General features: G+C 43.9%; 1 pseudogene; it reads left to right on the forward strand.

The window, feature by feature from the left end:
* The first annotated feature begins 1226 nt into the window (after nt 1-1226).
* Nucleotides 1227-26073, forward strand: part of LOC103304258 (zinc finger protein 208-like) — a 69481-nt pseudogene continuing 44634 nt past the window's right edge.

A 26073-nucleotide genomic window follows, 5' to 3' on the forward strand; every position in this document is an offset into this window, starting at 1 on the left:
AAAATCTCCTCAGGTGAGGATTTACAACCACAAAAAGCAAATAATAGGTCTAACTTATTTTGTATTCTTATGTTTCTCTCCTTATCCTCCTATATAATAAAGGCCTAAAACGCTAAGTGTCCGGTCATCTGGTCAGCCATTCAACCAATCAAAGCGTAATACGCTAATGATATGCTAAGGCTGCTCAACCGCTAGCTATGATGTGCACTAACCATCAGGGGTCATGCTCTCTGACTGGTAGGTTAGCATGCTGCTGGGGTCCATCTGAACGGGACTGAGCAAGATGAGCCAGACACACCCTGGAGCCCTCCCATGGTCCCTCCCCGGCTGACCAACCTCCCGCTCCCCTCCCAAGCCCTGATCATGCACCGGTGGGGTCCCTCGGCTTGGCCTGCACCTTCTCGCAATCCGGGACCCCTTGAGGGATGTTGGAGAGCTGATCCCACAGTCCAGGCTGAGGGACCCCACCTGTGCATGAATTCATGCAGCAGGCCTCTAGTTGTATTTATAAAACACAAAGGGGGAACATACACAAATAGATTCATAAGATTTATGGAATCACTAAACCATCTTGATTTCATAGTTGTAAAATGTGTGTCTCTGTGCCTAAACTGTTGACATTATTTCAGCTATTCTTTCTTTTTTTTTTTTACCAAGTTCAGTTTTATGGATTTCAGACAGGAAGAGAGAGGTAGACAGAGATAGAAACATTAATGATGAGAGACAATCATTGATAGGCTGCCTCCTGCACACCCCACGCTGGCATTGAGCCCACAACCTGGTCGTGTGCCTAGACCGGGAATTGAATCTGACCCCTTGGATCATGGGGCTGCACTCAACCACTGGGACACACCAGCTGGACCAGCAGAATAATCTTATTCTAAGATTACTCATGTTAAATTTTCCACCAGGATTATGGTTCATATGTGTCCTATTCCATGAGAACTGTCAATTCCATTAATGACCCTTTTAGTTCAAAGTTCGGTATGAATTTTTTCCTCTATTTTCTTCTTCTGTGTATTCAGAAGTATGGCACCTGATGTGGAAACATTGACATCACAAATAAAAAGTGAGCTTGTTACATATGTGGAAACATGTGAGAACCTGGATACCCCATAGGTCAAAACCTCTTCTCCTAACACTGTTTTCATGTTGGGTGACATTATGAACTCTTCTGGTGACCTCTTGGTAAATGTGTCTTTTATTTCAGCTACCGTTGACCTTCAGGGATGTGGCCATCGATTTCTCTCAGGAGGAGTGGGAGTGCCTGGACCCAGCTCAGCGGAAGTTGTACCTGGATGTGATGGTGGAGAACTACAGCAACCTGGCCTCCCTGGGTGAGGATGACTTCCTTCCCGCATTCCTACTCCACCCCACGATTTTATTTCCTTAATTATTATGACATCTCTCAGGGGCTTCTGCTTTCTATGGTAGATTCTTGCTCTCAAGGAACAAATTAGGCCCTAGCTGGTTTAGGTCAGTGGAAGGCTCAGTGGCTTGCAGACTGAATGGTCCTAGGTTAGATTCTGGTCCAGGCCCAATATATTTTTTTAAAAAGGAACTAATTGGGGATTCTTTGGTGTGGAAAACTAGAAAGGCTTTGTGATATGAATTAGGAACTCAATGTTTGTACACTTTACATGTTGTCTAAACTAAGATAAGGTACTATCAGAAAATATTATTTTAGAAAATAGTTTTGTAAATATTTTATTTTTAAATATATTTTATTGTTTTTTTTTACAGAGAGGAAGGGAGAGGGATAGAGAGCTAGAAACATCGATGAGAGAGAAACATCAACCAGCTGCCTCCTGCACACCCCCTACCGGGGATGTGTCCGCAACCAATGTACATGCCCTCGACCGGAACCGAACCCGGGACCCTTTAGTCCGCAGACTGACGCTCTATCCACTGAGCCAAACCGGTTTTGGGTGTAAATATTTTAATATTCTGCCATGTTTTCTGGCCAGAGGACAGCCTGCATTCAAAATGTGAAACCTTCAATCAAAGTTCACACACTATTTTTTTTATTTTATGAATTCTTTTAAAGATTTCGCTGAATACAAGCAGGAAGGAAGAATTAGAAATAGAAACTTAAGCTGAGCATGTATTGATTATTTGTATGTCCCTGGACCAAACATCATACCTACAGCTTGATTATATCGGTACAATCCTTTAAGCAACTGGGCAGACATATTGGATTCTTTCACTTACTTCTATGTATCCAGGTTTTTTTCATGTCTTTTGTATTATTTCTTTGTAGTAGTAAATATGACTTAATTGTATGTACTTCAGTATAAACTTGAGTGGCCAGATTATTATGATCTCTGAACACATAATAATCTGGCCACTTAGTCTGTGTGTGTTTGTGTCATACATTCATGCACCTGGCTTCTAATTCTAGGTAATAAAAGGATAATATGCAAATTGTCCCCTGGGTAGGGTCTGGCCAGCCTGGCCAGGGGGAAGGAACATGGGCAGTTGGCCGGTCTGCCTGCTGGTCGAACTCCTGGTCGAGGGGACAATTTGCATATTAGCCTTTTATTATATAGGATATACACTGAGTGACCAGATTATTATGCGTTCAGAGATCATAATAATCCGGCCACTCAGTGTATTTATCCATTCACTTGTTGACTAACCTCTGCATTGCTTCCAATTTTTGTAAATTATGAATAAGCATCCCCAAGTAGGTTTTTATGTAGATAAAAGGCTTAACTCTTTGCTTTAAGAGTAAGGAGCCCAATTACTGGATCCCATGGCAAGTGTATATTTAGTTTTATAAAATCCTCCAGACCGTCTCCCCAAGGGGCTGTAGCATTTGGCATTTTCAGCTGCGGTGATTGGGAGTTCCAGTGGCTCCACCATCACAAAGGCATTTGGTGGGATCTGTGTTCTCGATTCTGACCTGGTTGAAGGTGGTTAGTGTTTCTTGCTTGTGCTGTTTGTTACTTCTCATTGTTATAATGTGCATTTCCTTAGTGACATAAGACGTGCCGGATCTTGTCACACTGATCTTCTATGTGTATATATTTTGTAGTGCTGTGTGTTAAGGTGTTTGGCCTTTTTCAGTCATGTTGGTTCTTTTGTCCATGTTGAGTTTGAAGGCTACTTTGTGTGTTTTGCATAATTGTCCTATACATGTTGAATTTTTTTTTTTTTTAAATATATTTTTATTGATTTTCTACAGAGAGGAAGGGAGAGGGACAGAGAGCCAGAAACATCGATGAGAGAGAAACATCGACCAGCTGCCTCCTGCACACCCCCCACTGGGGATGTGCCCGCAACCAAGGCACATGCCCTTGACTGGAATCGAACCCGGGACCCTTGAGTCCGCAGGCCGACGCTCTATCCACTGAGCCAAACCGGTTTCGGCTACTTGTTGAATTCTTGTGATGTGGGAGAAACTCATCAACCGGTTGCCTCCTGCATGGGGAGGAGCCTGTAACCTTGATTGGAATGGTACCTGGGACCCTTTGCTCCGCAGGCCGACGTTCTTTCCACTAAGCCCATCTGGCTAGGGCTGAGTTTTTATTTAATGACAGCCAGCACTATTTTATTGATTTTAGAGGAAGAGAGCAATAGGGGTAGGGAGGGAGAGAGAGAACACACTCTACACAACTGAACTACTCAGGCAGGGCGAGAATGTCCTTTTCTGTGGTATGGGCACCCTTGGTGAAGATATTTAGACCCCTTCCAGGAGAATTTCTATGTGGGCCTTTTTTTCTGCCTTGCTTCATTATTTCTCTTAATCTCTGTATTACAGGTTTTTTGTTTCTTTGTTTATAATTTTTTATTTATTTTATTTCAGAGAGGAAGGGAGAGGGAGAAATAGTTAGAAACATCAATGATGAGAGAGAATCATTGATAGTCCTACATGTTCCCTACTTGAGATCAAGCCTGCCACCATGGCCTGTGTTCTTGAGAGGAATCGAATCCAGTATCTTTCTGTTCACAGGCCTTTGCTCTATCCACTGAACTAAACCGGCTAGGGCTGTGTTACATTTTTGTGATAACAGAAGCTTTGAAGTACGTTTTAAAATCAGGAAGCCTAAAGCCCTTAATTTCATACATTCCTTTCACGATTCCTTGGTTACATGGAGTCCTGTGATATTGACGTTAATTTGAGAAAGAGCTTTTCTGTTTCCCCCAAAAGTGTCACTGGGACTTTGACAGGGATTGCTTTGAAGGTTTAGGTCACTTTGGGTTCTAATGACAGCTGATACTGTTAGCATTTCACAGTAGGATCATGGAATGTGTTTTTCAACTTACTGATTTCTTCTTTAATTACAGCCAGCCATGGGTATATGTTTGTGTATATATAAATATATATATATGTTTTATTTTCTTAATCCTCATGCAATTACATTTTTCCCATTGAGTTTTAGAGAGAGTGGGAAGGAGGGGCTGGGTGCATTGAAAGAGAAAGAGAGAGAAATATCGATGGTGAGAGAGACACATTGTTTGGCTTTCTCACACGTCCAAGTGGGGTTGGAATCCAACCTGCAACCATTTGGTGGGCGGCCCCATGCTATAACCACTGAGCTCACTGCAGAGGGCAGCCAGCAGTATTTTGTGATTGACAGCATACAAATCATGCAGCTTCTTAGGAAGTAAACTGTTATTATTTCATTTTCAATTATGCTGTGATTCATGCAAGCACATACTTAATTTGTTACTTTGTATTAATTTCATTAATGTGCAGGAACACAGCTAACTTCGTTGGTTAGTTTTATATACTGTGTTTGGAGAAATTAATTGTATGCAAATATATTATTAGAAATGTAGAATCTGTGATTTGCAATACATAATTCTTTCACCTTTTAATGTGATCATTTTATTTATTTTCTATTTTTATTGTGACCATAAGAACTACTTAAAATATCTTATTTTCTAAAGTTCCACAGGAGAAATCAATATTTTCTATATTTTTTTACATGCAAGGTATCTTCATATGTTCACATTTTAGTGTTGTGTAGACTTTTTAAATTACCTCCAGAAGTATATTTCTTATGGGTTATTTATAAGGCACGTCTAATAATGAGAAAGTCTGATAATGAGAAAGTTTTGGAGCTGGAAAGGTTTTGTCCTCTCCATTGTTGATGATCTGTTTTGTCAATATTCTTCTTGGATGGTTTTTGTTCATTTATTAGTTCTGTGTTTTATTATATGTCCTTTTTGTACCCCCAATATTATTCTGCTTAGAATCCCCCTAAGGATCTTAGAGGAGCTGTTTTTTCTAAGAGAAGTTATTTTTTTATATGTTTTCAAGGCAGTATTCTGGAATTCATGATATTTTCTTTTTTTTAATCTGTTCACACATTTCTATTCATTCTACTTAGACTTCATTGAGCTGCTTGCATTTGTATATCTCTTTCTCCAATTGTCAGGATCTTAAAAGATTAATTTTTTATATAAGCTTCCTTCTCCTTTTCACGATCCTGTCTTTATGGGATCCTCTTGGAGGTCGATTTGTTAGTGTCTTAGGAATTCCTTAAATTGTCTTCATATTTCCATGTTTGTTGGCTTTTCTTAAGCAAAATTTTAACGAATTAAAATTTTAATGATTTATGTACAAACTCTTCGATTATTTAATTTAATTTTTAAAATATATCTTTATTGATTTCAGAGAGAAAGGAGAGGGAGAGAGAGATAGAACTATCAATGAAGAGAGAGAATCATCAATTGGCTGCCTCTTGCGTGATCGGGGATCAAGCCTTCAACCCAGGCTTGTACCCTGACATGTAACCAAGCCATGACCTCCTGGTTCATAGATCGATGCTCAACCACTGAGCCACCTCTTCCAGGCAAATTCTTTGATGTTTTAAGTTGAAAATGTCTTTCATTAATGATTCTACTGTTTTTGTTAATTCTGATATTATATTTTTCAATTTCCCCTTTGGTGTTATGTTCATAAAATACATTCTCATTCCATTTTTATTTTGGTTATGTAATATTCTGGTGATATTATTTAGTTGTGTTTTTTTTTCTTTTGGGCTTTAAGATATTGAATTCTTTTTCAGGTAATTAATATATTTCCATTAATAAAGTGCCAGTTTGATTACATTCATTTGTTTTCCTGATGGTACACTTTTTCTGTTTCTTTGAATGACGTGATAGCTTTTGTTGAGATTCAGGAATTGTAAATAGGCAGGCTTTTGAACATGCTTTCTGTAGGCGGAAATACATAATAACCATATGTGGCACAAATTCTACTTTTGGTCAACACTGTTTTCAGGATCTGTATTCTTGGCTAGGTTCTCTGTTTAATTTCCCAGTTGGAAATGTTCTCTGTTTCTTTCTCAGGCCCACGGTATCTTTTCAGGCTTCACATACATCTTCAGAACCGCAATCTTTGTGGGACTTGAACACTTTCTCATTGTCCCTTTGTAGCAGCCACTGCAGGGCACTCACCATGTACTGTCATTCTGTGCTCACTCTGTGTCATGCACAACAGACACTTTTTATTCAAGACTAGGGGCCCGGTGCACGAAATTCGTGCACTGGGGGTCGGGGATCCCTCAGCCCAACCTGCCCGCTCTCACATACTGGGAGCCCTCAGGGGATGTCCTATTGTCGGCTTAGGCCCGCGCCCCATGGGTCATGGGCCTAAGCCGCAGTCTGGCCTCCCTTTGTGGGAGGCAACCGGGCTGATCAGGGGAAGGCACCAGCCCCATCATCACCCCGCTGCTTTAGCCACTGCCAGTTACCGCAGCCACTAAGGTTTTCATCAACACAAACTCCAGTCTCTTCACGAAGAAAAACTGACAACTTCCTTTAGGCATTTTCAAGATGTGTCTTTCATAGGATATGCATTTCTTTATTTATATTTTATCCTCACCTGAGGATATGTTTCCATTGACTTTTAGAGAATGTTGAAGAGAAAGGGAAAGACAGAGAGAAACATCAAAGTGAGAGGAACACTTTGGTTGGTTGCCTCCTGCATGAGCCCCGATCTAGGCCCCAACCAGGGAGGAGCCTGCAACCTAGGTACATGTCCTTGATCAGAATTAAACCCAGACCCTGCTGTCTGCAGGCCGAGGCATTATCCACTGAGTCAAACCGGCTAGGGCAGAATATGACATTTCTTAGCCCTCCAGCAGCGGACCTTCATTTTTTTCTCCAGAAGTGTGTTGGAAAAACCCTAGATCACCTTTTTGGATTCTTATTACCCAAGTTACTAAGAATATTACCAGTGGCATACAGGAAGCTTAGCCAATGTGCAGTCAGAAACGGTGTTTCCTCTGTAGTTCACACCAATCGAGGGCTGGGCCGTGCCCAGGCATAAAGCCTCTGGCTGAAGCTTTAGGCCTTGGCAGGCCCCTACAGCTCCCTCTGATCACCTGCTCAGCCCCTGCCCAGGCCTGCCCAGACCTAAAGCCTCTTGGGCAGGAGCGGACCCTCAGATCCCTGCGATCAATTGCAGGGGGTCCGCTCCTGCGCAGGCCAAAAGCAGACTCCCAGTTCCCTGCCCAGGCAATCGATGGCAGGGGGTCCGTTCTTCCACCAGGGCGAAGCAACCCATAGCTCTCTATGATCAATTGCAGGAGTCTGCTCTGGCACCAGGCTGAAAGCCTCCGGTGGACACCCAGCTCCCTGCGATCAATAGCAGGGGGTCCGCACATGCACCAGGCCGAAGCAACCCCCAGCTCCCTGCAATCCGTTGCAGGGGGTCCGCTCAGGGCACCTATGTATGCAAATTAACCGCCATCTTGGTTGGGTTAATTTACATACTCACCCTGATTGGCTGGTGGGCGTGGCTTGGGCATAGCAAAGGTGCAGAAAATTTGTATAGTACTCTTATTAGGTAGGATGTTTCAAAATAGGGAGATCATTGAGCATGTACTTCCCTCATATATCTCTCTCTCTCTCTTTTTCTTACTCTCTCTCTCTCTCTCTCTCTTTCTCTCTCCAGCGAAGAAACTGGGAATTGGGAGTGTTTTTATAATATTGCCATTATGTTCCAAGGTGTTTGAGCAGGTATCATTGGCAAATGTAAGCAACTCTTTGTCCCTCTTTTGTGTGAGTTTTCTTCATTGTACCTATCTTGAGCTTTGTTTGAATTCTTCACTTGCTCTTGGAGTACTCCAGAATGTCACTTGGTCAATATTTGCGGGTAAGTTCAAAGTGCACTCACCTAATTGTCAAAACCTCAATATTTGTTTTCTTTCAGCTATGTCATCTGAAGATAACCAGGCCTTTATGCCAAAGCCCGGAATACAAGATTTATTCTCTGAAGTAATACTGGTAAGATATAATTGGTGTCGCTTTGACAATGTATACTTAATGAAAACCTTTCAATTTGAGGAAGAATGTGATGAGAATGGACGATATTAATATAAACAGAACTAATCTGAAATAGTCTGGTATAATCAAAGCGTAATATGCAAAGTGTCTGACCAATTGGTCGACAATTTGGTCAGCCATGCAATCAGTCGCTGTGACGTGCACTAACCACCAGGGGCAGATGCTCTGACCAGTAGATTAGGTTGCTACTGGGGTCTGACCAATTGGGACTAGGCGAGAGGGCCAGACACGCCCTGGAGAAATACACTGATCTACCAAGGGTACCTCTCTGGCCACAGTCCTTCTCTGGCTGGCTGGCCCCTATCTATCCCCATCGGGATTGGGCTATTGCCGACCAGGCAGAGGGACCCCAACTGTGCACAATATCATGCACCAGGACTCTAGTTATCATAGTGAAATTCTTGTTACCTAAAGAGGTCACGTGTATTATGCATTTGAGGAACCTCCCAATTTAAGGTCAATTGCATTGGGAGATATGTGTGTTAATGCATATGAGGGTCGAAAACAACTTTTTACTGTTATGTATTCATAGAAAGGAAATCTGGATAAACTAGGAATTCACATCATCTATAGAGTAAATAATGATTTGAATTGTTTAAAATGTAGGGTGAGATTAAATTTACATTCAGTCATTTCTAAAATGTATAGATTTATAATACAGTATACCTATACAATTAAAATGTGCTCTATTTGAAATCCTTTATGGTATTTATTTTAAATCATATTTTTATTGATTTCAGAGATTAAGGGAAAGAAAGGGAGAGGAAAACATCAATGATGAGAAAGAATCATTCCTTGGCTGCCTCCTGCATGCCTCCCATGGGGGACCCATTCCGAAACCGTGGCATGTGCCCTCACTGAAAATGGAACCTTGACCTTGTTGAGACATAGATGCTCAACCACTAAGCCAAGCTGGCTGGGCATATTGGCAATCTTTTCAACAAGGATTCATTATTCTTCCTCTGACAATGTTTTTTGCTTCTTTTTTTGTCTATAATTTTAATATATTAGGAAAGCTTTTACAATATTTTATTGATTTTTTACAGATAGGAAGGGAGAGGGAAAGAGAGTTAGAAATATCGATGAGAGAGAAACACCGATCAGCTGCCTCTTGCACATCTCCTAATGGGGATGTGCCCTCAATCAAAGATACATGCCCTTGACTGGAATCGAATCTGGGACCTTTCAGTCTGCAGACCGATGCTCCATCCACTGAGACAAACTGGCCAGGCTAGGAAAGCTTTTTTTATGTAACTATCTTGGTTTAATGAGTATCACAAAATAGTTCTTATGGAACAAGTGTACATGTTTAATGAAATTATAACTGTCACTAAAGGTCTTTCTATCTCCCATTATCACCAGAGTACACATAACGGAGATAGTAGTTATCAATGGATTGAACATTGGAAAAACTTTAAGGAAGAGTCATATCTTAATCATCGGACAGGTGAGCTTGCAGATGAGTATTATAAAAGTGGAAAACTCTTTGAACAAATGTCCAATCACAGCATACATCAGGTTATTCCTGTGGTGGAGAAGACACACAAAGGAAGTAAATGTGTCCAGTCTTTTCAGCAGTCTTCAAATTTCCCTGAACAAGAGAATATTCATACTGGGGAGGAGGCTTACAAATGGGATCCGTGTTGGAGAGTCTTCCGTCAAATATTCAATCTAAATATAATGAAAAAAATGCATAATAGAGAAAAACCTTATAAATGTAAGGATTCTGGTAAAACATGGATTTCGCCTTCAGGTTGCAGTGTAAATCAGAGAATTCATACTGGAGAGAAGCCTTACAATTGTAAAACATGTGGCAAAGCCTTTAAATGTCTTTCATCTCTTATTGTACATAAAAGAAGAATTCATACTATTGCAAAATTTTACAAACTCACGGAAAATGGAGCAGACTTTAGTCAATCCTCCAGACATACTCATCATCATAGAAATCATATGGGAGAAAAGTCTTATAAATGTTCAGAATGTGGGAAAGCCTTTAGGTGGCCCTCAAACCTTCTTTTGCATCAGAGAGTTCATACTGGAGAGAATCCCTATAAATGTAGAGAATGTGGCAAATCCTTTCCCAGGCCCTCAGTGCTTACTGTGTATCAGAGAGTTCACCATGCAGAGAATCCTTATAAATGTATAGAATGTGGCAAAACCTTTAGCTGGTCCTCACACCTTACTCTGCATCAGAGAGTTCATACTGGAGAGAATCCTATTAAAGGTAGAGAATGTGGCAAATCCTTTCGCTGGCCCTCATTGCTTACTCTGCATCAGACAATTCATACTGGAGAGAAGCCCTATAAATGTAGAGAATGTGGCAAATCCTTTCCCAGGAGCTCAAACCTTACAATGCATCTGAGAGTTCATACTGGAGAGAAGCCTTATAAATGTAGAGAATGTGGCAAAGCGTTCAGTGAGTCCACAAAGCTAAATCGACATCAACGAGTTCATACTGGAGAGAAGCCTTACAAATGCAGAGAATGTGGTAAAGCCTTCACACAATCCTCATCTCTTAATAAACATCAGAGAGTTCATACTGGTGAGAAGCCTTATAAATGTAGAGAATGTGGCAAAGCATTTAGCCAGTACTCACACCTTTCTTCTCATCAGATAATTCACACAGGGGAGAAGCCTTATAAATGTAGGGAATGTGGCAAATCCTTTGGCAGGTCCTCAGACGTTACTAGGCATCAGAGAGTTCATACTGGAGAGAAGCCTTTCAAATGTAGAGAATGTGGCAAAGCTTTTTGCAGGTCCTCAGTCCTTACTAAGCATCAGAGAGTTCATTCTGTAGAGAATCCTTATACATGTAGAAAATGTAACAAAGCCATTTATCAGTGTTCCTGCCTTACTGTACAGCAGAGAGTTCAAAATTGAGAGAAGTCTCACAGATGTGAGGAGCATGGTAAGTCCTTGACCAGCGGTGAGAACTTAATGAACATCACAGAATTCATACTGGAAAGAAGCATTATGAATGTGAAAAATGTGAAAAGCCTTTAAAAGGCAATGTGTTACTCTACTTGATGAACTTTAGAACAAAAAGAGACCTTACAAATATATAGAATGGGCTATAGCGATTGTCCCTAGCTCAAAGTTTTCATCCAAAGATTTAACCATGGTTGGAGCGTTATTGAAAATGATTAAACTATGCCGTAAAAATTATGAGGCAAATGTCAAAGTGTATATCCCCATTTGTATCTCATACAACATCTGATAATTATTACTGGATTGAAGCCCAGGAGATATAAATAATGTGGGAAAGCTTACTCAGTATGCAAACCTTAACCAACATCAGAATTCATACTGCGGAGAAACATTACAACTTTTAACAATGTCCTGCAGTCTTTAATCAGCATCTGTAGATTATTCCTCACATTGGAATTCATTCTTGAGGGAAACCTTAAAATTGAAGAATGTGGGAAATCATATAATTGGACCTACAGCCTCATTGAATACCAGGGATTGTAATTGGGTAGAAGTACAACTTTTATGATATAGGAGGAAGGACTTTTTAAAAAGATACATAGTTTACAAAACTCTAAGGAAGTTATGTCTTAAAGTGACATAAAAGATGTAAAAACTATCCAAGTATGTAATTGCTTATGAATTTTAATGTATCACTGAATTCATACTGGATTGGTAGCCAAAATGCCTTTCAGGTATTGCTCTACATCAGAATGTTTATTACACAGTATACTTCAAACTTTAAATGTACTTAGGTAATATTTTGTATACTTGAATATATAAAAAGAATTGACATTTCCAAATGTACAAGTACTTAGTGTGTTATCTATTTTATATGGAAATCTGGGGAGATGGAGTCTAAGATGGTAAATTTCTGTAGAAGAGGACAAGAGGATATAGATGTCGTGACAGGTTAGGTCATAGGACGGAGTCAGGCACTCAAATTCCTTAGTAAAGGTGGTCGGGTCAGTGGAAAAAGACCTGAGATGCCTCTCAATCTGTGTGAGGCTGGACATAGGGACTGGGTCGTGGACTCAGATTGTGCCCTCAGTTCCTGCTATGCCCCTCAGGGATAGAATCGGGGTGGGCATAGAAGAGGCTGTTGAGGAAGGAAGTCTTTGGGTGGCATGAGAACAAGTGTTAGATGGGAAAAGGCTATTTTGGAGCTTGCATTCTTGGGAATTGGTCTCCCAATGGCTGAGGGAGAAGGTGGTTGCTGGTTAGGAGGGTCTGGGTTTTGGAAATCTTCTGCAGGTGGGAGAGGGGATGTGTAAGGGAGTGGAGGTCGGCTGTCTGCTGGGTCAAAAGTAGATTCAGCCGAAACCGGTTTGGCTCAATGGATAGAGCGTCGGTCTGCGGACTGAAAGGTCCCAGATTCCGGTCAAGGGCATGTACATTGGCTGCGGGCACATCCCTGGTAGGGGGTGAGCAGGAGGCAGCTGGTCGATGTTTCTCTCATCGATGTTTCTAGCTCTCTATCCCTCTCCCTTCCTCTCTGAAAAAATCAATAAAATATATTTAAAAAAAAAAAAAAAGTAGATTCAGAATCAGAAGTGTTAGGGGTATGATGTTTTGTGTGAAGGAGAAAGACTCATGGGTAGAGAAAGAGGATTGGGACTGAAGGATGAAAAAGGCCTGGCCATAGGGAATCTCTGGCCATTTTCCATTGTGGTGACAGCACTTACCTAAATTACGCTGTGTGTTAAAATTGAAAGTGCTGTTTTCATGCCATTGAGACTTATTTTCTAGTTTAGTGATTACCAACTGGTGGTCGGCAGTCCACTGGTGGTCCATGAGGTCCGAAAGGTTGGCAACCGCTGATCTAGTTTATGTTGTGGCCAAACAGTGTTACAAAATAAAATGAGGTGATTGGGCACGATCTACCCCACGAGTGTGCAGAGGGAGTGTGGCATGGGTGAGTGAAGGACCACAAATCCAAAGGTGACTGTTTAGGGCAGGCGTCCCTGCTGCTAAACAAATCACCAAGAGAAAGGAGAGGTGATCCTCTGGACTGGGTGGCCCCAATTCAGAAAGACCCAAAGCCAAACGCCTGAGGAGTCTTCCGGCCTAGCAAATAGGACTTTTGGACGAGAGACTTTCGAGAAGGTGGTGAGAGAGAGTGGGCAGAAGACTCGAGATAAGGGGAATTTTGGGATTTAACTCGCCTAGAGAAGATTGGCCGGTGTGGGATGGAGGGTCAGCAATGGAGAAGGGGAGATGCCCGCTCCTGTGTCCTCTTTGGCTGGCTGGGGGGGGACCCAGAAGGGAAGGAGGCCTGATTGAGACCCGAAATCCAGTCACTTGAGTAGGATTCAGAGGTAATCCCAGGATGGACGTGCTGCCGCTGCCTACTACTCTCCAAGTAGCAAACTCAGGGAAAGCGAAGCCAGGGCAATCGCTCCACATCCCTTTATAACCTTCCTGGGTTTTGGCACCGAAGGAGGAAGGCACCAGGCCAAATGGTGAGGGATTACAAATTTATTCAATCATCCTCTCATCAGGGGGCTTAGCCTGGACGACTCCAACACCCAGTGACAGGAGTCACAGGCTTTTAAAGGACTTTTGACGGGTTTTTTCTCGGTAAAGAAGAGGAGATAATGGAATGTGGTCCTTGAAAGTGAAATGTGGTCTCGGCACAGAGAATGTCCATAGTGAAATGGGCTGAAAAGCCAGTTCCCAGGGGAGGGGTATCAATTCAATTGCTGGATCAAACCTAACATTAGTCAGGTCCTAGGCAAGAATCTTCCCTAACAAGAGGGAATCCTTCCCTAAGCCTGTCTATTGTCTTTTGCACCCAGAATCACATTCCTTTGGAATATCAGGGTAATTTCCCCTTTTCCAGAGCCCTCAGGACATAACCAATGCACCAGAGGCTAACCATAAACCCTCATTATTTTTATGTTAATTTTTCACTGTTAATTAAGTGTACACTTATATAAAAGACATGTGTTAATGGCTTTACTTTTCATCCACTCTCAGAGTTTTCCCCACTCGGCCCTCCCCCACCTCCCTAATCTATCACCAATGGATTTCATATAACCCACTTGCATCTGCTCTTAATTATAATGTATAAATTAAGGTGCACAACTGCTGTTCTCTGGAACATTATCTCAATTTGTTGAAATTTTGCTTCCCGGCACTTGTGGACAGTTGGGCTCAAATGAACCCACTAAATTTTTTTATAGTTTTGAATGTTTCTTATGTTGACAGGAAGATGTTAAGAGATGAGGAATCGGGCAATGTATTTCACCGAGAGTTAAACATCAGTCAATACACATCTAAGAGAAACCTTAAAGGTATAATGTGTGTGGGGAAGATCTTATCCAAAATTGCATCCTTGAAGGGTCCCCATAATATGATTTTGGAAAGCAATGTTACAAATGACAGGACTGATGATTGTCAGGAGGAAAACGGAAGGCCTTTCTTTTTCTTTGCTGTAACCTTCCATTCGCTATGACAAGCACCTGGTAATTACCCGCAAAGATGGCTGATTTCCTTAATTCCAGCTGCATCTCCATCATTGGCAAGACAGGGGGGCTGAGAGAGCAGGCTGCCCTCCCCCATCTCTGCCTCCTCACTGAGATTTTAAGGACTCAGGGGAAATTTGAGGCAGGAAGTTTCTGGTTTCAAACCCAATCTGCCCGCCCTTTGAATTGTCTGTAACTTCACTGTAAGAATGTGTTACCGGCCTGTGAAGATCCTGGAAAGACACCTCCTGGGACATGTGCAGCTGAAGGGCAGGCCAGCCACTGTCTCTAAGCACAGCCTCTGGGATCTGGAAACTTCTGTGTGAATTCCCCTGATTCCCTCTGTAAGGTTCTTGGCGCAGGAAACAAGGGAGAGCCAGGCAAGTCAAAAGGAGGAACTTTAATCTGCACTCCTGGGCGAGGTTCACTGGTCCGAGGGTGGACCCAGTGAAGTGGACCAAAAGGGAGTTGAGGCACTTTTTTTATACAGCTGTTCAGTGAGGGCGGGGGAGCATGAGCTGTGGGAGTTTCCAGGAAGGAACCAGTATCTGTGTCGCCATCTGCCTGGTGCACTGGTCCCTCTAGCGTTCCAGGAAGAAGCGCCACCATCTGTCTTGTGGCTGCATGCATCGGCTCTGGACTTCCATTCAACCTATGCCGAAATCGTCCTGGCTACTTCCTGCTGACCAGGGGCCAAGAGGGAGGGGGGTTTTAGAGGCCAGGGTCAGGCAGAGGCCGGTCGGAGGGCAGCCTTGTGTAGGAGTGGAGCAGGAGCTGGTTTACAGTCACCCGTGACATCTCCGCAATCCGGGAGCGGATGAACTTAAGGAGGCAGGCGGCTAGGAGAAAAAAGACAGATGAGAATTAGGGGCCCTATCATGGGAGGATCCAGGTAGCTAAGGGTCTTTGGAACCAGCCGAAAAGAGAGTTGTCCCGGGAATGTCTTGTCCGCAGTTCGTCACTCAGCTTGGTCAGGGTCTGCACGCTCTGCTCCACTAGGCTGGACTCGTCAGTGTAGTGGCAGCATTCTTCCTGGAAGAACATGCAGGTTCTCCCGTTTTCTGCAGTAAGAAGGTCTAGGGCCCGTCGGCTCTGCCGGGTTACTTGGGCTACCGATGTTACTTGCCGCTGCAGGGAGGCTAAGGAGGCGGTAGTAGACTCCAGGGCTATCTGGAGTCTGTCATTGAAATCCTGAGCAGAGACTAGGCTGTTCTGATGGCTCCCCAGCGAGGCTCACTGAGGCAGCGACACTCACCTCCACCATGACGGGGAGGAAGGCAGCTCGGCAGGCCCGGGGGTGGGCAGAAGGGAGTAGCCAGGCCAGCCCCGACTCCCCGTACAGGGTCAGTTGGGGAACTACTGTGACTACGAAGCAGGGCCCTGGGCTAGAGGAGTTAACACAGTTACTTAAGGTGCCATTGCAGCAAAAGAAGGTGCCCGGACTGGCTTTGGTGGGGCTGGCTGCGGTGTGGATCTGGGTGCAATTCCAGGTGACTTGTCCCCCCGTTACCGGATTACTGGTTTGATAGCATATTCACGGGGGCAAGGTAGGCTCAGGTGTTTTGGGCTCCCAGAGGGGAATGCCAGCCAGGGGAAGCTGACACTCTCCCTGGCCCTGGTTTTCCGGAGAGGACATGAGCGGGACAGCAGCCAGCAAAGGCCTTTGGAGAGAGGCACATAAAAAGCAGTGTGGGACATTAGGCAGAGTATGAGTCTCATTGAGGAATATAAAGTATGTTGAATAAGTTGGAGCCATGATGATAAGACTTCTACCCAGGGAGAATCAGGCAGTTTCCCTTTAAGGGACTGTTCAACCTGTAGGATGCTTTTGGAGACCTGGACTTGGGCCCCCTGAATCAGGACATATTCCCCAGAGATGTAGATGGTCCCAGAAGGGGTTGAGCTCCAACCATTCCAGTATAGTTTTCCCATAATCCCCATAACCCATCGCTGGTTCCTGTTTGATGCAGGTTAGGCTTCATCAGGGTTTATGTCAGGGCATTCTCCTCCGTTCCATTAGTGTATGTATCTGTGTTAATCCAGGATCACATCCAATTGGTTACTCTTGCTTTGTAAAATGTTTTTTTGTTGTGGAGCGAACACGAGTAAACGACCACTCAGGTCCAGACCAAATTAAAATGTAGGTAGCCTTTAATTGCCTACCAGCTGACTGCTCTCCTTTCTCCACACACGGAGTCCAGAGAACAGCCCCGACCCTTTGTGAAGGACCCTTTTTAAACCCATTCACTACATCCTGTTTTTGCAGAGCAGACAATTTAAAATGAAGCAGTTTTTCTTAAGTAGCATCAGCATGTAATTTATAGGATCCTGGCGCCTGGTGGAGTAAGTAACTGCATGCCGTTATCAGGAAAGTTGACAGTGATCTATCTTGTAAGGCTTACTGGCATCCTGTTCTCAAGAAAACTGACAGTAATTTATCCTGTAAGGCTATTTTGTTAGTTGCAGCTGGGATTTATGGCCAAGTCGACTAGGAGGAAGCATGCTCAAAAATTCCCACTCTCTAACATTTTTCAGTGTAAAAAAGTGAACCTTCCAACTTTTCTATATTTGAAGTGTGTTGGCTGTCCCGCATCTCTCTGGCTGTCCACAGCCAAAACTGCCTTGGAATTTTGATAGGTAATCTATTCTGTAGAACACGGAATATTAAGGAATGTCTCAATTTAGCATTGTGTCATTTTCAGCACAGAAGTCTTTCACTGTCTTTGTAGAATGGATTGTTCTTCACATATTTGTCTGTTAGTTACATGTGGTGTGTTTTCTGGCTTTGGGTGGCAATACTGAGGGTTGATATTTTATTGGTCTAAAGTGATAAAATACTTATATAGGTTAAACATAATACTCTGGTCTGATTACTTTAAATTGCTTACTCTAAAGTAAATAATGTTTCATAAAACTCTAGGGAATATCCATATTCATGACAATATTGGAAAATAATCCAAATAAAAAAATGTTGATGAGACTAAGTAAACTGATAATAGTTATTATTTTTATAACTTTAAAATATTGTTGATTTTTAAGTTATTTTGTTTTCCAAATAAAGGAATACTAACAGGAGATAGTCTACATTATCTAGATTATAGGGACTACTAAATTAGTGACATTCATTTCAAAATGCACTCCCAGAACACAAAAACTTCTAAAGACCATAACTTACAAACAAAATTTTTATCTCTTGAAAATACCTGAATAAAACAATCTTCCCCACAGTGTTGGATGGGATCTTATCAAGTGCCTAACCCTGAATGGATATCTGGGCCTGTCTCTGAAACCGCCATCCAACTGCTTCCCTAACTCAAGCTGCCTCTCCATTCAGATTGGGGGACAGGGAGGGGCTGAGAGAGCAGGCTGCCCTTCCCCTCCCCCTCCTCACTGAGGGTTTAAGGATCCAGGCAAATCAGAGGCAGAAAGTTTCTGGTTTCAAACCCAGTCTGCCCGCCTTTTGAATTCTCTGTAACTTCCCTGTGAGAATGTGTTACCGGCTGTGAAGATCCTGGAAAGACACCTCCTGGGACATGTGCAGCTGAAGGGCAGGCCAGCCAGTAGCTCTCAGCACAGCCTCTGGGATCTGGAAACTTCTGTGTGAATTCCAGATGCCTCCTCCCCTCTTTATGCTTTGCCACCGCTGCCATTTACTCGCTAGCACCCCAATAAAAGAACAGCCCCTCTATCTGGGGAGCCTTGTGCCATCAGAGGGCACCTGGCCCTTTCCTCCCTTTAAAGAAGTAAAATACCCGCCCTCTCTCTGCTCCTGTCTCTTCTCTCCCTGGTGATCCTGTCACAGCCGCGTCACCAGCCAAACCCCACAATGACGGGGGAACTCCACCAGGAAGGGCTGTCCCTGTGGGAGGAGGTGAGGGACCCAGGGCTGCCCCCTCGCTCCTGCCCCGCCCTCCCTCCCTCTGTCCCCGCACAGGCCCCGCCCCCACCGCGGAGTCGCTCAGCTCAGGCGCTGGCCCCGCCCATCCCGCAGGGAGGCGCATGCGCAGCTCCTGGCAGACGCGGAAGCGGCTGTGGAGGGGAAGGTGGCGGTTCCCTGAGGAGGTGTCTGTGCTTTAAAGCCGCTGCTCTCCGTCCCCCCTCCCCGCAGGGAAGGCTGAGGGCGCTGCGGGCGCTGAAGTCCGTGGTGAGGTCCCCGCCCCGGAGCCCCTCACGGCGGTGAGTCCGGCCCCGGGCGGCTGCGCAGTGGAGGCGCCGCGTTCCTTTGGGGGAAACTGAGGCCCGGCCCGCGGTCTCTCCGCCTGTGGCTGTGGGCCCCGCCTGCCGCGTGGTTTTCCTGCTGAAAACCATCCCCGGGGCCGCCGGTCCCCCCGCGGGGCTGGGAGTCTGGGTCAGGGGTTCCCGCCCTTTGCGCCCCTCCCCCGCCCGGCGCTTTCCGCCCACAGAGCCCGGATGGCTCCCGGCCTGGGGTCTGCACCCCGCCTTCCTAGGCCCCCCATTAATAAGGGGTCTGAGTGCCCGGGGAGCACAGTGTCCATGGGGAGGGGCTCAGGGGGAAGAACGCGGTGTCCCCAGAAGAGTGACCTGCCCGCAGGGCGGGCTTTGTGGGAGCGGTGACTGCGGGGGGCGGGGACCCGGGCTGGGGGGTCAGGAGGGGAGGGAGAGAGACAGACACGTGGGAGGAGGAAGGGCGGTGAGGGGTCCACAGAGGGCCCATAGGGGTGTGGGGGGACTGGACGGCGATGGTGGGAGTGAGGGGGGAACTCGGGAAAGTAGCCTGAGGAGGAGGGAAGTGGGGAATAGGGGGAGGGGAGCCCCGAGAGAGGAGGGGAGCTGAGAGGGAGAGGGTCCTGGTTAGCAGAAGTGGGGGCCGCACAGGAGGAGGCAGGTCAGACGGAGACACTGGTTCAGAGGAGAATCAGGAGAGCAGGTGCAGGGACAGAAATGGGGGCTTAGGGATGACACAGCAGAGGGAGAGGCAGCACTGAGCGCCAGCCAGCTGTGGGTAACAGCACAGAGTAAGAGAGGCCGCAGCGGTATCACAGGCATGGGAAGAGAAAGACACAGACATAAGGAAATTAATATCACAGTTCTACGCATTAGAGAAAAATTACAAACTGAATTTGGAGGGACTTTAGGCAGGATGAATGTTCAAAGAATCAGAAATACATACTGGGGATGGTGTTAAAATATAATGAATAGGACAATATATTTAACCTAGAGTTAAGCATTACTAAACATCTACCGTATTTTCCCGCGTATAAGACGACTTTTTAACCCAGGAAAATCTTCTCAGAAGTCGGGGTTCATCTTACGCTGGGTGTCTTTTTTTTTCTTTTTCTTTTGTTTAAAGTATTACAAATAGTAGTATATATGTCTCCTTATTTTTCCCCCCTTGACCTCTCCCCCAGCACATGCCTTCATTTTTATTTGGTGTGCGTTGGAAGAGGGGTAGTCTTATACGGCGAGTATATCCCAAACTCTATATTTTAACTGGAAAAGTTGGGGGTTGTCTTATACGCCTAGTCGTCTTATACGCCGGAACATACTGTATATATAAAAAAGCCTAAGCAACCATTATGATTAAAGGACCTGTCAACAAGTAGTTACGACATGCACTGAACACCAGGGGGCAGTCGCAGAATGCAGGAGTTGTCCCCTGGTGGTCAGTGCCCTCCCCCACCTGGAGTGCAGCTCAGCAGAAACTGGACACACAGCTGGTGAGTCCCTTCCACCTCCCCCTCTCCCACCTTCAGGGCAACACTAAGGATGTCAGATATCCCCTGAGGGCTCCCAGGCTTTGAGAGGGCCCAGGCTGTCCTGAGGGACCCCACTCCACCATCTGAGTGCACAAATTTTGTGCACCGGATCTCCAGTCAGTCAATATACATGTAAGAGAAATCTTAAAGATATAATGTGTGTAGAAAAGATTTTATCCATAATTGAATCCATGGAGGTCACCATAATGTTAATTGTGGAAAGCAATGTTACAAATATTAGGTGTAAAGATGTGGATAATTCAAATGCATTGAACAAGGAAAGGCTGTCGCCAATAGGAGTGAGATGCAAGCAACCAGGGCTGCCCCCTTACATCTCCTCTCCCTCCCTCCATCCCTACACTGGCCTGGCTACCTGGCTCACCCCATCCCCATCCGGGAGTCGCTCAGTTCGGGCTCTGGCCCTGCCCTATCCGCAGGGAGGAGCATGTGTAGTTTCTTGCAGACAGGAAGTAGCTGTGGAGGGGAAGGTGGCGGTTCTCCCTGAGGAGAGTGTTTGTGCTTTATTTTTATTTTTTTTCTTTATTGATTAAGGTATTACATATGTGTCCTTATTCCCCCATTACCCCACACCTCCCATTCATGCTCCCACCCCCTGTTGTCTGTGTCCATTGATTAGGCCTATATGCATGCATATAAGTTTTTGGTTGATCTCTCCCCTTTTCCCCCATCCTCCCCTACCTTCCCTGAGGTTTGACATTCTGATTGATGTTTCTCTGTCTCTGAATCTATTTTTGTTCATCAGTTTATGTTGTTCATTCCACAAATGAGTGAGATCATGTGATATTTATCTTTCTCTGCCTGGCTTATTTCACTTAGCATAATGCTCTCCATCTCCATTCTTGTTGTTGCAAATGGTAAGAACTTTTCTACCACAGCGTAGTATTTCATTGTGTAGAATGTACAACAGTTTTTAAATCCACTCATCTGCTGATGGGCACTTAGTCTGTTTCCAAATCTTAGCTATGGTGAATTGTGCTGCTATGAACATAGGGGTGCATATATCCTTTCTGATTCGTGTTTCTAGCTTCTTGGGATATATTCCTAGAAGTGGGATCACTGGGTCAAATGGGAGTTCCATTTTTAGTTTTTTGAGGAAACTCCATACTGTTCTCCACAGTGGCTGTACCAGTCTGCATTCCCACCAGCAGTGCACGAGGGTTCCTTTTTCTCCGCATCCTCGCCAGCACTTGTCATTTGTTGCCTTGATGATAGCCATTCTGACAGGTGTGAGATGGTACCGCATTGTTGTTTTGATTTGCATCTCTCTGATGATTAGTGACTTTGAGCAGGTTTTCATATGTATCTTGGCCTTCCTCCTGTCTTCTTTCGAAAAGTGTCTATTTAGATCAGTTGCCCATCTTTTGATTGGGTTGTTTATCTTCTTTTTTTAAAAGAATATATTTTATTGATTTTTTACAGAGAGGAATGGAGAGAGATAGAGAGTTAGAAACATCGATCAGCTGCCTCCTGCACACCCCACACTGGGGATGTGCCCGAAACCAAGGTACATGCCCTTGACCAGAATTGAACCTGGGACCCTTGAGTCCACAGGCTGACGCTCTATCCACTGAGCCAAACCGGTTTCGGCTATCTTCTTTTTGTTAACCTGCATGAGTTCCCTGGTAAATGTTGGAGATTAATCCCTTATTGTTGATATCATTGGCAAATATGTTCTCCAATGCAGTGGGCTTTCTTTATTGTTTATTGATGGTCTCCTTTGCTCTGCAAAAGCTTTTATTTTAATGCAGTCCCATTTGTTTATTTTCTCTTTAGTTTCCATTGCCCTAGGACCAGTATCAGTGAAGAAATTGCTTCGGCATTTGTCAGAGATTTTTCTGCCTGTGGATTCCTCTAATATTTTTATTGTATCTCGTCGTATGTTTAAGTCCTTGATCCATTTTGAGTTTAATTTTGTGTATGGTGTCAGTTGGTGGTCTAGTTTCATTTTTTTGCATGTATCTGTCCAATTTTCCCAGCAGCATTTATTGAAGAGACTGTCTTGACTCCATTGTATGTTCATGCCTCCTTTGTCAAATATTAATTGAGCACAGTGAGTTGGGTCGATTTCTGGGTTCTCTATTCTATTCCATTGATCTATATGTCTGTTCTTGTGCCAGTACCAGGCAGTTTTGAGAACAGTGGCTTTGTAATACAGCTTGAAATCTGGTATTGAGATCCCACCTACTTTTTTCTTCTTTCTCAGGATTGCTGTGGCTATTCGGGGTCTTTTTTTTTATTCCACATGAATTTTTGAAGAGTTCTTTCTAGGTCTGTGCAATATGCTGTTGGTATTTTAATGGGGAGTGCATGGAATCTATAGATTGCTTTGGGTAGTATGGACATTTTAATGATGTTTATTCTCCCAATTCATGAACATGGTATGTTCTTCCATCTGTTTACGTCTTCCTCTATCTTTTTTTTCATTGTCCTGTAGTTTTCCTCGTATAGGTCTTTTACCTTCTTAGTTAAGTTTATTCCTAGGTATGTTAATTTTTTTGGTACGATGGTAAATGGGATTGCTTTTTTAGTCTCGCTTTCTGTAAGTTCACTATTGGTGTATAGAAAGGACATAGATTTTTTTGGCGTTAATTTTGTATCCTGCTACATTGCCAAATTCATTTATTAAGTCTATTAGTTTTTTGATGGAGTCTTGCGGTTATTTTATGTACAATATCATGTCATCTGCAAATAAGGACAGATTTACTTCTATTCCAATTTGGATGCCTTTTATTTCTTCTTCTTGTCTAATTGCAGTAGCTAATATTTCCAGTACTCTGTCAAACAGGAGTGGTGAGAGTGGGCATCCCTGTCTTGTTCCTGTTCTTAGGGGAAATGGTTTTAGTTTTTGCCCATTGAGTATGATGTTAGCTGTGGGTTTATCATATATAGCTTTTATTATGTTGAGGTATGATCCTTCTATTGTTGAGAGTTTTTATCAAGAAAGGGTGTTGGATTTTGTCAAATGCTTTTTCTGCATCAATTGATATGACTATGTGATTTTTATCTCTCAGTTTGTTTATGTGATGTATCACGTTTATTGATTTGTGGATATTGTACCATCCTTGCATTTCTGGGATAAATCCTACATGGTCATGGTGTATGATCTTTCTGATGTCGTGTTGGATCCGATTTGCTAGAAATTTGTTGAGGATTTTGGCATCTATGTTCATGAGGGATATTGGCCTGTAATTCTCTTTCATTGTGTTGTCTTTGTCTGCTTTTGGTGTTAGGGTGATGCTGGCTTCATAGAAGGAGCTTGGAAGTGTTCCTTCCTCTTGAATTTTTTGGAATAGTCTGAGGAGGATAGGTTTTAGTTCTTCCTTGAGTGTTTGGTAAAACTCCCCTGTGAAGCCGTGTGGCCTTGGGCTTTTGTTTGCTGGAAGCTTTTTGAGGACTACTTCAATTTCTTCCATAGTTATTGGCCTATTAGATATTTAGATTCTTCCTGATTGAGTTTTGGAAGGTTGTATTTTTCTAGGAATATGTCCATTTCCTCCAGGTTGTCCAGTTGGAATAGAATTGTTCATAGTATTTTTTAACAATCCTTTGTATTTCGGTGGGGTCTGCTGTTATTTCACCTTTTTCATTTCTGATTTTGTTTATTTGGGTCCTCTCTCTTTGCTTCTTGGTGAGCCTGGCTAGAAGTTCATCAATCTTGTTTATCCTTTCAAAGATCTTTTGTATGTTTGGTCTCTGTGTTGTTTATCTCTGCTCTGATCTTTATTATTTCCTTCCTTCTGCTTAGGAAGAGGCATCACTGAGCGCCTCTGGGCTTTTCTTGTTTCTCTCTTTCTAACTCTTTGTGTTGTAGGGTTAGGTAATTTACTACCATTGTTTCTTGTATTTTTGCAGTAGGCTTGTAGAGCTATGAACTTCCCTCTCAAGACTGCTTTCGCTGTGTGCCGTGTGTGTGTGTGTGTGTGTGTGTGTGTGTGTGTGTGTGTGTGTTCATGGATTTACTTCTTCTATCTCTGACACTTCATTTATTATTTTAAAAAATCCTGAGAAAAATCCTCTGACTCTGCTCATTACCCCTGAGGAGCTTTTAAAAATGCCCTGTGGGGCGCTTCCCCCCATGGAGGTGGACAGCTGCTCTGGGTGGGGCAACATTGGTTACTGAGGGGCCCCAGGTGATTGGAAGGTGAGGACAGGGATTCGCAGGAGGGTTGCAGGATGTCTTTGTGAGAGTGGGTAGTAGGCTTTGTTTAGGGTAGGGAAGGGGGTGCTCTGTTTGGTTTGGGGGGGTCAAGACAGCAATTAACATTCTCTTTTCTCTAGGACTTCATGGATGTCTTTGGAAGGAGAGACACATGAAGACAGACACTAGAAAATTCCCAGTGTGGTCTCCATGTGGGAGCTCATTGTTCCTCTCCTGTGACAAAGGACAAGAGGTCGTGGTCTTTCCCTCATTTCCAGGTCCTTCTGACTGAGTGTGAGGTGAGCTGATTAACAGGCTGCGTGGTCACCTTTGAAGGCACATTCTGTGACTCCTCAACATACTGTCACCTGAGGAAACATCCCAGACCCCATCAGGACCAGGACCACATGGCTGCTCCTCAGGTAAAAGATGTGTCCTGGGTCACAGGCTGTGTTTGCTTCTCCTCTAACATCTGGTGATATATTTCTCTTTCCCTTCCCACGCCTGTGTCTCCTCTGCTGCTCCTGTTACAGTCTGTCCTGTTACGCACAGCCGGCTGACTCAGTGCTGCTTCTCCCTCTGCCCCATCATCCCTAACCCCCCCTTTCTGTGCCTGCACTCGCTCCCCCCAATTCTTTTCTTCTGAACCAGTCTCTCTGTCTGAAGTGCCACCTCCTTTGTTGCCCCCACGTGGGTTCACCAGGACCCCTCTCCCTCTCAGCTCCCCTTCATCCCTCTGGGACTCCTTCCTCTCCTCCGTATTTCTCTACTTCTGCAGTTCTTGCCTTTCCAGGTTTGTTTCCTTTCCTTATTTCTTTCCTTTGTGTTTGCTTTTTAAAATGAAGGCCTTACTTTTTTTTCCTACAGATCATTGGCTTTTTCATGGAGCTTTAAACAATCAGACCTTGATTCTTTAAGTTTTCATTATATTTTATGGTCATGTCATGGACATACCCTACATTATCACTTTTTCTATTTTCTAGAAAGTTCCCAAGAATGTTACATTAGGTTTTTACAACATAGCTCTGCACTAATGACACATAAACATTTTGAAAGAAATGTACTAGTAAGAAAAATTAGTTCCCCCAGGCTGGTGTGGATCAGTGGTGGAGGGTTTGATTCCAGGTCCAGGGCAAGTAGGTCCTGGGGACCTATGGTAGGCAGCCAATCCATGTGTGTCTTTCACATTGAGCTCTCTCTGTCTCTGTCCCTCTCTCCCTCCCCCTGTCTTTCCCTTTCATGGCTCTGTGTTCCTGCCTTCCACTTTTGAAAAGTCAATGCTAAAAATCTCCTCAGGTGAGGATTTACAACCACAAAAAGCAAATAATAGGTCTAACTTGTTTTGTATCCTTATGTTTCTCTCCTTATCCTCCTATATAATAAAGGCCTAAAACGCTAAGTGTCCGGTCATCTGGTCAGCCATTCAACCAATCAAAGCATAATATGCTAATGATATGCT

The sequence above is a fragment of the Eptesicus fuscus genome, chromosome 21 (assembly GCF_027574615.1).
Source record: "Eptesicus fuscus isolate TK198812 chromosome 21, DD_ASM_mEF_20220401, whole genome shotgun sequence".
Classification (NCBI taxonomy): Eukaryota; Metazoa; Chordata; class Mammalia; order Chiroptera; family Vespertilionidae; genus Eptesicus; species Eptesicus fuscus.